Source organism: Carya illinoinensis, chromosome 3 (genome assembly GCF_018687715.1).
Source record: "Carya illinoinensis cultivar Pawnee chromosome 3, C.illinoinensisPawnee_v1, whole genome shotgun sequence".
Classification (NCBI taxonomy): Eukaryota; Viridiplantae; Streptophyta; class Magnoliopsida; order Fagales; family Juglandaceae; genus Carya; species Carya illinoinensis.
The window spans coordinates 37,030,841-37,039,885 of record NC_056754.1 but is presented as its reverse complement, the minus strand read 5'-3'; the positions used below and the strand labels follow the sequence as shown (position 1 = coordinate 37,039,885).

The following is a 9,045-nucleotide window of genomic DNA, read 5'->3' as shown; positions in this document are numbered from 1 at the left end:
CAATAATTTGATTTGATATTATCTTGATTTAATTTTCATAATATTTAAAATATTTATCTTATCTTATCTCAATATAATTTTTCTATAAATATTTATCTTATAATTTTTCTATAATTTTTCAATAATTTATCTTGATGCACAGCGTTTTGCCCCACTCTGTCTTGTCTTCTTGTTGCAATTCCCGACAAGCAACGCCGCAGGTGACTTACCGCTTCCTTACAAACCGGTCGAGAACATCGATCCTCGTTAACTGTGGTTCCGCTGGAAATTCAATTTCTCCTGATAATCGGACCTGGATTGGAGACGTGGATTCAGAATTTTTAACTCCTGAATTATCACGAAACAAGTCATCTCTTCCCGCTACTGCAGATAAACAACGATCCAATGTTGCCCAAGTACCGTTTGAGACTGCTCGGCTCTCTCTTTCTCCGTTCAGCTACATATTCCCCGTCACTGCAGGCCAAAAATTCATTCGACTGCACTTTTACCCAGCTTCCTACTCCAACTACTTTGATCGCTCTAATGCCATCTTCTCTGTCAAAGCTGGTGGTTTTACCCTTCTTAGCAACTTCAACGCTTTACTTAACGCAGATGAGGATTTGAGTGATACCATATACAGAGAATACTGTGTCAATATCGAGGAGTACGATCAGAGGTTGAACATAACCTTCACTCCATCTCCGAGCGTTTCTAACCCCTATGCTTTTATTAATGGAATTGAAATATTGTCGATCCCTCCGAATCTCTATTACACTCCAGCTGATGATCGAATTCATTTTATCGGCCAGCAGAATCCGTACCGCATCGATAACAGCAAGGCTCTCGAGACGGTATACAGATAAAATGTTGGAGGGCAAACCATCTCCGCTGGTGACACTGGGATGTTCCGTAGATGGACTCTAGACGATGAATACTTCTTGAAAGAATATAATGAACTTTTTCTACCTTGGAATACAGCTATCCAACTAAGTTTTACGAAGGCCGTACCTGCCTACACTGCACCGGAGGATGTCTATCGGACTGCCCGAACTATGGGGAAGAACTCAACTATCAACCTGACATACAATCTCACCTGGAAATTCCTAGTAGATGCTAGGTTTGATTACCTCATTAGGCTACACTTCTGCGAGATTGAACCAGAGGTTATAAAAGATTCCGACAGAGAGTTCCTTATTTTCATAGCAAATCAAACTGTGGAGGAAGCAGCTGACGTGATTCGCTGGAGTGGTGGAAATGGTTTTCCCGTACATAAAGACTATGCCGTTTCCATGGTGGGTAATGCAACCGACAAAAAAGTGTTCCTCTATATCGTACTAGGAGCCGAACCGCGGAAGTGGAAGACAAGATACCAGAACGCAATCTTGAACGGCGCTGAAATCTTTAAAGTAAGCGACTTCAGCAAGAACCTTGGCGGACCCAACCCAGATCCACGCCCGCCTAACCCTCCAACGATTGCGCCGCCAGGAAAGACAATGAACTCGAAAAGCAATAGAACAACAATAATTTCTGTCGCCGCCGGGGGAGTCGCCGGATTTATTGTTCTCTCAATTCTCGGTTTCTTGATTCGCCTGAGGGGCAAGAGAGTCAAAGACTCGGGCTCCAGTGATGGGACCTTTTGGTGGGGTCCATTTTCGTTCACTACGACCAAGTCAACAAAGACCCGCAAGTCGTCTCTACCATCCGCTCTGAGTCGATACTTTTCATTGGCGGAGATTAAAGCAGCCACCAACAACTTCGACGACACTTTCATTATCGGTGTTGGGGGGTTTGGTAACGTTTACAAAGGCTATATAGACGGTGGGGACCACCCAGTGGCGATCGAGCGTTTGGTACCAGGTTCTCAGCATGCAGGGAGTACACGAGTTCGAGAAAGAGATTGAGATGCTCTCACAACTCCGCCATTTGCATCTTGTTTCTTTGATTGGATATTGTAACGATGGTACGGAGATGATTCTCGTTTATGATTATATGGCCCTTGGAACCCTACGTGATCATCTCTACAAGTCCAATAATCCTCCTCTCTCATGGAAGCAGCGTCTTCAGATTTGCATCGGTGCAGCACGAGGTTTGAACTATCTACATACAGGCGCGAAACACATGATCATTCATCGTGATGTGAAAACAACAAATATCTTACTCAATGAGGACTGGGTAGCCAAGGTGTCTGACTTCGGATTGTCCAGAATGGGACCCACTGGTGTGTCTAAGGCCCATGTTAGCACCGTTGTCAAGGGTAGCTTTGGGTATCTAGATCCCGAGTATTACAGGCGACAACAGTTGACGGAGAAATCCGACGTGTATTCATTCGGAATTGTTCTGTGTGAAGTGTTGTCTGCAAGGCCATCAATATTGAAAACTGCCGAGAAGGAGCAAGTGAGCCTTGCAGAGTGGGCCCGACAAAGCTCTCTCAATGGAAAGTTTGATCAGATTATTGATCCAGCTTTGAAGGGTCAAATTGCGCCCGAGTGTTTGGCTAAATTTGGTGAGGTTTCTGTGAGTTGTTTGCATGACAGTGGAGTCGAACGTCCATCGATGAATGATGTGGTGTGGGGCCTTGAATTCGCATTGCAATTGCAAGAGAGTATTGAAAAAGTCGGCAAGCATGATCATGTGGTTGAATTGGAGATGAATGATGCTGAGAAGGGTCTCTTGCCTCTATCCAAGAGTGATGACAGTAATAACATGTTCAGTAGTAGCGGTGGGCAAGTGTCAAGTACATACAGCAATAGCGAGGTGACCATGACGAGTAGTGGAGAGCAAAATTTTAGAAATGCCAATAAGGATTCAGATAGACTGGTGTCCTCTGGAGCTCATGTGTTTTCTGAGATTATGAATCCTCAAGGACGGTAAAAGAAGGTATTTTCTATATATATTGATCAGTATACTATTGCTTTGTTATATATATATTTAGAATCATGTATTATTTATAGATACAATGACAATGGTGATGCGAGTATGTGATAAAATTAGTTGGAAGGGATTAAATTGTCGGGATTTAAGTTTGCGTAAATAAAGTTATTGATGCTCAAGTATATCTAATGTATTCAATTCGAGGGATTTTGGTTGCTTTGAAAGAACAAAAAATGGATATGCAAAAGATAATCTAGAAAAAATGAACAATGTGAGGTGCTACCCATTATGGGAAATTTTGCCTTCACTGTCTCATTGTTTAATGCCCTATAGTCCACACATAATCTCCAACTCCCATCAACCTTGCAAACCAGCAAAACTGGAGAAGTAAAAGGGTTGGAGCTAGGCCGTACCATCCCTGATTTCAAGAGCTTAGCCACTATTTTTTCTATTTCTATTTTTTCGTAGTAAGAATACTGATAAGGCCTATTAGCGATGGGTTGGGTACCCTCCTTGAGAATTATTTGGCGATCATGGGGACGAGATGGCAGTAGCCCCTTAGGTTTGTTAAAAACCCTTTGAAATTCTTCCAGGACTTGAGTAACATCACCATGCATATGTTTCTGATCTTCCACCTCCCCCTCCACAGCCATAATTTGTAACAAAATACCCTTACCCTTCAGCATCTTGTGACCATCATCCACCACTGAGGGTTTCAGCTTTAGCCCTTGTAATTCAGTCAATTTCCCCTCATGTTTAAAGCCCTTGTAATTCAGTAGTTTAGAGAAATCCCAAGTAATGGGGCCCAAGGTCTCCAACCATTGGACTCCTAACACAACATCACACCTCGCAAGATCAAGTACATAAAGAGAGGGTTTAAATGAAGTACCTTCCACCTTCAAATTCACATCATTGCACATTCCTCCGCTTCGTAGGCATTGCCCATTTGCTACTTTGACCCTTAATGCAATGGAAGTATCCACTGCTAACTTCAGCTTTAGAACCAAGGTTGAATCTATGAAGTTATGAGAGCTGTTCGAGTCCACTAGAATCACCAATTCCTTGCCCTTGATGCTGCCCACCAGGCTCATTGTACTTATTGTAGGAGTGCCCGCAATGGTAGCCAATGAAATTTCAAGTACCTCCACCTTATCATCAGCCTTGTTGTTTTCGTCCGCATTTTCAGCAACCTTTGTAGGGTAGTCCTCTTCCTCCTCCTCTATGTCGTCATCCTCGGCTTGGATGAAATAAACCCTCAGTTTTCTACACTTATGGTTGGGGTTCCATTTCTCATTGCAATGGTAACACAACCATTTTTTACATTTCTCATCCATCTGGGCTGAGAGAACTGGTCTGGTGGCACCAATGGTCCAGACCAATTATTGTTGTTGCTACCTGGGTAGGACCCTCAGGAAAAACCCCCAAAAGTTTCACTAGACTTCTCTCTTGTATGCTTGTTGGATTTTTTTACACTTAAGAGATATTCCTTTTTTATTCTTGCTAACCCATATGCTGCATTCATATTGACAAGATTAAACATTTTTATGGGAAGATGGATTTCATCTTTCAGCCCACTGATGAAGCAACACAGCTTGTGCTCATCTGAAATGCCCCTTAAGCAATTAGCCAGGGCTTCAAATTGTGTTGTGTAAGCCGCAATAGAGCTGGACTGTTTCAACCGAGTTAGTGCCTCCATGGGGCTATCGTAAGACATCGGCCCGTAGTGGAGAAGCATAGACCTGGTGAACGTGTCCCAATCATGGAAATGGCCTCTCTCCGAAGACTCTTGGTACCACACAAGAGCCTCCCCCTTCATGTGGTAGGACGACATGATCATGCGGTGTGGCAAGGGAGTCTGATGAAATTCAAAGTACTAGTGTGCTTTGAAAATCCATGAGGCTGGATGGTCTCCTTGAAAATGTGGAAAGTCTAAGTGCACGCCTCTTAAGTTGCCTCTTCTTGATTTTGGTGGTTCTTGGTCGTCATACTGTAGCTGGCAATGTTCGTGGTGCTGGTGCTGATTGTTTTGCTGGTGTTGGTGGTGCTGATTTTGTTATTGGTGTTGTTGTTGATAGATGATTGTGCACATCATAGCATTTAGTGTGTCCATGTTAGTCTTGAATTCCTACATAGTCTGCTGTGTCTGGTCATTCTGTTGTTTAAGTTCAGGAATCTGCTACTTGAATTCTTTGTTTTGATGATGCCTGGACCTTGTGTTTTCTGCCATAGGATCGTTGGATGCTGATACCACTGTTAAGAACTTTGATAGTTGTGAATATTAGGATTGCTGTGTGCTGGATAGTTGTAGATAATAGGGTGTTTGTGTGCTATTGTAAATCAGGAAATGATGGCAACGATGGAAGGATGGTTACTAAATGGAAAGAGCAGAGTGCATGATAGATGTATGAAGAAATGATGGAAAGTCAATTCAAATGGATAGCTACGGGAGTGCTTCGAGGGCTCCCTGTAATATCCGCTCCTTCTTTCTTCTTCTTTACGAGCCTTGATCCACGTGTCAAACTTCGGTGTATGTGATGAGCCTTGCTTAACGTGTCGAGAGTCAGTCTATCTGACTAGCCTCGATCTACATGTTGAATCTTATCCTACGTATTGTATCTCGATGGCGTGTTCTGAAAGTTATTATGCGAATTTCAAAGTAAGATAGATATTTTAAAGTTATGGATATTTTAATATTATGAAAATATCTATAGAAAATATCTATGGAAGATATCTATAGAAAATATCTATAGAAGATATTTTCAGTTTTATTAGATAAGCTTGTTTTAATGTAGCACAATTATAATATTTTAATGAGCTCTGAAAATATTATAATTGTGGATAATATCTTATATTAGATATTTTAGTTGTTTTAAAATATTAAGAGATTTAACTTTACGTTGAAAACTCTTATTTAAATTAAATGGTTTTATCCTCTTTGAGTGATTAATGATACTTTATCATTTTAGATAATGATGAAGAAATATTATTTTATAAACTTTAGTTTATAAAATAATATTCTATCTTAATTCCTCTCAGTGTTTTGTTTAAGTGTTTTATGCACTTTGATTAATTAATGATACTTTATCATTTTATATAATGATGAAGAAAATATTATTTTATAAACCTTAGTTTATAAAATAATATTCTATCTTAATTTCTCTTAGTGTTTTATTAAAGTGTTTTATTTAAAATAAAATACTTGCGTGTTTTCAAATCAGTGTTTTAATTCATCGTTAAATCCTTTTGAGGATCCCGAAGCATAGGATTGAAGATAAATACCCAGACCCCTACCCTTTCCCTTCAGTCTTTTTCTCTTTTTCTTTTTTTTCTTTCTGTCTTTTCTCTCTCCCTCGTGCACGTCCAGCCGTGCTCTTCACTGTGCATGGACCTCCATGTCCGTTCGGTTGAAGCTCCAGCCGGCGCCACCTCCGGCCACCGTGCCTCACCTCCCACACCGGCGTGACCCCCTCTCATCGGCGACCACAACTGCACCGGTGGTGTGTTTTTCCGGTCACCGAGTCTCTCTCTTTTCTCCTTCAAAGAAATGGGTCTTCAACCATTTTTCACCTCTTTGGACCACCATACACGGTTGAAACGGCCACCAAGCACCACCAATGGAACCACCATGTCAAGAGCTTCCTCCCCATGTCCTTCTTTTCCCCTAACTCTCACTTTTTCTCCGATGGGTCTTCACACACACACGTTCGGTTGCACCGCCGTGCACCACCATACACGGCCACCCATGGTGTTTCACCACCACCACTTTGTTCCTCTCATCACCACGAACTTCCCCAAGAAATTTCATGGCCAACGGAGCTATGTAGAGCTCTCACTCTCCCTCACTCTCCAAGGCCGAAAATGGCTTCAAACGGCCGATCCGCCGCCGTGAGCCACCGTATGGCCACCACCTCGCCACCATAGCTCCACCACATGTTCCTCTACCTTTCCCTAGCTTCCCATGAAGTTCTATGGTCTTCCACCACCTCAAGCAAACACCCACCATTCGGATTTACTGTTCACGGCATGATGCCGCCGTGCTCCGCCACCTTCGATCACCACGAGGCCACCATGAGCCTTCCAAGGCCACGCCTAGCTATCCTCGAGCCTGAACCGCCACTTTATGTGATGGACAGCCACCGTACGCGGTGTTACTGCCACGTACGCTCCTCCGACGCTTAATCGTGACGCGCAGCGAGCGACGCACGGGTTAGCCCGTCGATGGTATAACCTTCTATCTCTAGTTATTTATATTTAAAGTAGTTGATTGGTTAGATTTTAGACTGCGTAATTAGTAATTGTGGAGTTCGCTGCGTAATTGTGAAGCGAAGTGTAGTTGTGAAGTGTTGGGCTTGATTGTGTAGCATTGTGGACTATGTTGTGAAGTATGGGCGTGAGATGGATGCCACAGATGTGATACGGCGTGTAGTGTGAAGAGAGTACGCGTGAAGCGTACTCTGTGTAATGCAGCGACGCGTCGTGTGACGTGTGCTGTAGTGGTGTGTGGCGTAGAAGAAAGGGAGTGCACGTGGAGTGTACTCCGTGTTGTATGGCGATGCACCGTGTGATGTGCATCGTGATGATGAGTGTTGTAACGAAAGGAGTACGCGTGGAGCGTACTCCGTGTCGCGTAGCGATGCACCGTGAGGCGTGTATCGTAGTGATGTTGTCATAGTGTGGATGGAAGAGAGTTCACGTGAGTGTACTCTATACGAGGTCGTGATACACTGGATGGCGTGTCACGAAGGGTTGGATGACGTAGCAGAGAAGTGTGGAGTGTATGGTCTAGTGTCGGGAACTGTGTAACAGTATCCCGAAACAATGGTGACATAGCCTGTAGTCCGGGGTGACGAGATTTACCTTGTGGTTGACTATGGCTAAAGGTATATGGAAGTGGTGAAAAGGTATCAGAGAGTGCAACAGAAGCACAATGGGCCCCATATTGTAACTCGAGATTTTGTCTTGAGCTGCATAATGTGACAGAGGCACATTTGTGGATGCAGTCCTCTTGTCAAGTGGCAGGAACTGTGTAACAGTGTCCCTAAGCAGTAGTGATGTGTCCTGTAGTCCAAGGTAACGGGTATTGCCTTGAGACTGACTTGTGACTAAGAGTATAAGGAAGTGATGGAGAAGTATCAGAGCGTGCAGCGGAAGCATGATGAGTATCGTGATGTGACTCGGGATTTATCTCGAATTACATGACGTGACAGAGGTGCATTTATAGATGCAATCCTCTCCCATTAAGTGTTGGGATGAACTTATAAAGGGCCGGGAAGTAGGAAAAGTCCTATCGACCGGGTTTTAACAAGTTGGTATTGGAGTTTGGAGCTTGTTTATACAAACAGGCGTTTATTGGAATTATAAGTTGCTCTTAGGTGATAAAAGGGGATGAGATACATGTGTCTCTGGCAAGACAAGTGTATCAGACAGATTTATCATATGTAATGAGTAATTTGTCCTGATCATGGTTACATGGTATTTTAGCCAGAGAATTGGCTGACTTCATGTAGCCTGAATGGATGGAAATAAGGATGTAGCGTGGGCTAGGATACGTGAAAGTAGTGAAGAGTATATAGTTTAAGGTTGGGACGCATGGCTCTGTATGTCAGAATCATGCGTTGGATTGTGTAAATAGAAGAACGAGACAGGGATCTTAGTGTCTTAACCTAAGGTGAATCACAGAGGTTCACTTTAAGGAATAAGACCTCGAAGGTTTTAATATAGTCAATAGTACGTAAGAGCCCAGGGATGGATATAGAGTGTTTCAAGCAAAGCATAGTTCTATTTTCTAGAATAGTTACTTATGCATTAGATAGATGATGACATAAAGTTATGTGTATGCATGTAGGTTGCCATCTGACACGCACATGAATGGACTGCATGAATTGAGTATGGCATGAAGTCCAGGTAAGTGTTACGTTCATACTCTTCTAGAGTTTTCTGTATAAAAATGAAGAATAAGACGAAAGCTTTTCTGTAAAAAGGAAAATAAAATGTAAGTTTTAAAGTATAAGTACGTAGCGGCTTTCCTTGGCAGCCCCTTTTTATGCACCCAAATTATGTACGTGTATGCATGTGAATGGGTGCTATAAGTAGTACGTATTGTATGTATATTTATGAAAGGAAACGAAATGAAGCTTTAAAGGATGTTATAACTGTTAAGGAGTGTAAGGATTTATAAAGAAAGAAAACCATCTT

The 9,045-nt window shown here is 42.5% G+C and overlaps 1 pseudogene; it reads left to right on the top strand.

Moving 5' to 3' along the window:
• The first annotated feature begins 208 nt into the window (after positions 1-208).
• Positions 209-8,724, top strand: LOC122304163 (annotated as a pseudogene).
• Positions 8,725-9,045: the final 321 nt, after the last annotated feature.